Below are 2,500 nucleotides of genomic sequence, written 5' to 3'. Positions count from 1 at the left end.
CACAGGGAGGCGTCTGGCCTTTCCAGGCCCCCCAGCCTGCTACTCGTGCTGGGCGCTGGCTCCAGCCCTGACCCCCTCCTCTTCTTCTAGCAGCCACAGGCAGGCGTCTGGCCTTTCCAGGCCCCCCAGCCTGCTACTCGTGCTGGGGGCTGGCTCCAGGCCTGACCCCCTCATCTTCTCACAGCCACGGGGAGGCTTCCAGCCTTTCCAGGCCCCCAGCACGAGGAGCAGGCTGGGTGCCGGCTCCAGCCCTGACCCCCTCCTCTTCTTCTAGCAGCCACAGGCAGGCGTCTGGCCTTTCCAGGCCCCCCAGCCTGCTACTCGTGCTGGGTGCTGGCTCCAGCCCTGACCCCCTCCTCTTCTTCTAGCAGCCACAGGCAGGCGTCTGGCCTTTCCAGGCCCCCCAGCCTGCTACTCGTGCTGGTTGCTGGCTCCAGCCCTGACCCCCTCCTCTTATTCTAGCAGCCACAGGCAGGCGTCTGGCCTTTCCAGGCCCACCAGCCTGCTACTCGTGCTGGGGGCTGGCTCCAGGCCTGACCCCCTCATCTTCTCACAGCCATGGGGAGGCTTCCAGCCTTTCCAGGCCCCCAGCACGAGGAGCAGGCTGGGTGCCGGCTCCAGCCCTGACCCCCTCATCTTCTCACAGCCATGGGGAGGCTTCCAGCCTTTCCAGGCCCCCAGCACGAGGAGCAGGCTGGGTGCCGGCTCCAGCCCTGACCCCCTCCTCTTCTCACAGCCACGGGGAGGCTTCCAGCCTTTCCAGGCCCCCAGCACGAGGAGCAGGCTGGGTGCCGGCTCCAGCCCTGACCCCCTCCTCTTCTTCTAGCAGCCACAGGCAGGCGTCTGGCCTTTCCAGGCCCCCCAGCCTGCTACTCGTGCTGGGTGCTGGCTCCAGCCCTGACCCCCTCCTCTTCTTCTAGCAACCACAGGCAGGCGTCTGGCCTTTCCAGGCCCCCCAGCCTGCTACTCGTGCTGGGTGCTGGCTCCATCCCTGACCCCCTCCTCTTCTTCTAGCAGCCACAGGGAGTCTTCTGGCCTTTCCAGGCCCCCCAGCCTGCTACTCGTGCTGGGTGCTGGCTCCAGCCCTGACCCCCTCGTCTTCTTCTAGCAGCCACAGGGAGGCTTCTGGCCTTTCCAGGCCCCCCAGCCTGCTACTCGTGCTGGGTGCTGGCTCCAGCCCTGACCCCCTCCTCTTCTTCTAGCAGCCACAGGGAGGCTTCTGGCCTTTCCAGGCCCCCCAGCCTGCTTCTCGTGCTGGGTGCTGGCTCCAGCCCTGACCCCCTCGTCTTCTTCTAGCAGCCACAGGGAGGCTTCTGGCCTTTCCAGGCCCCCCAGCCTGCTACTCGTGCTGGGTGCTGGCTCCAGCCCTGAGCCCCTCGTCTTCTTCTAGCAGCCACAGGCAGGCGTCTGGCCTTTCCAGGCCCCCCAGCCTGCTACTCGTACTGGGGGCTGGCTCCAGGCCTGACCCCCTGGCCTTCTCACAGCCGTGGGGAGGCTTCCGGCCTTTTCCAGGCCCCCAGCATGAGGAGCAGGCTGGGTGCTGGCTCCAGGCCTGACCCCCTCGTCTTCTCGCAGCCACGGGGAGGTTTCCAGCCTTTCCAGGACCCCCAGCCTGCTACTCCTGCTGGGGGCTGGCTCCAGGCCTGACCCCCTGGCCTTCTCACAGCCGTGGGGAGGCTTCCGGCCTTTTCCAGGCATACAGCAACCTCTTTTACTTTTCTTTATTTCTCACAATTACTTTCTTTTATTTTTGTTTAAAAATTCTCAACCTTTGTATATATTCCACATACTATACTGTGCATACACAGTCCAACCTCCGATTCAGGACGAACGATGCGGTTTTCGTCCCGGCCGTGGCACGCCGGACCAGCTCTATACCCTTCACAGGGCTGGCTCCCAGCCTAACCCTTTTCCTTTCCTCCTGCCTCCACTCTCATTAGCCAGCCAGCCTGCCTGCCTGCCTGCCTTCACCAACCCCAAGGGCTGGCTCCCAGCCTAACTCTTTTCCTTTCCTCCTGCCTCCACTCACATCCGCCAGCCAGCCAGCCTGCCTGCCTGCCTGCCTGCCTGCCTGCCTGCCTGCCTGCCTTCACCAACCCCAAGGGCTGGCTCCCAGCCTAACTCTTTTCCTTTCCTCCTGCCTCCACTCACATCCGCCAGCCAGCCAGCCTGCCTGCCTGCCTGCCTGCCTGCCTTCACCAACCCCAAGGGCTGGCTCCCAGCCTAACCCTTTTCCTTTCCTCCTGCCTCCACTCTCATCCGCCAGCCAGCCAGCTAGCCTGCCTGCCTGCCTGCCTGCCTTCACCAACCTCAAGGGCTGGCTCCCAGCCTAACCCTTTTCCTTTCCTCCTGCCTCCACTCTCATTAGCCAGCCAGCCTGCCTGCCTGCCTGCCTTCACCAACCCCAAGGGCTGGCTCCCAGCCTAACTCTTTTCCTTTCCTCCTGCCTCCACTCTCATCCGCCAGCCAGCCAGCTAGCCTGCCTGCCTGCCTTCACCAA

Source organism: Chaetodon auriga, unplaced genomic scaffold, assembly GCF_051107435.1.
Source record: "Chaetodon auriga isolate fChaAug3 unplaced genomic scaffold, fChaAug3.hap1 Scaffold_74, whole genome shotgun sequence".
In the NCBI taxonomy this organism is placed as follows: domain Eukaryota; kingdom Metazoa; phylum Chordata; class Actinopteri; order Chaetodontiformes; family Chaetodontidae; genus Chaetodon; species Chaetodon auriga.
Note: the sequence above shows the minus strand (reverse complement) of the source record.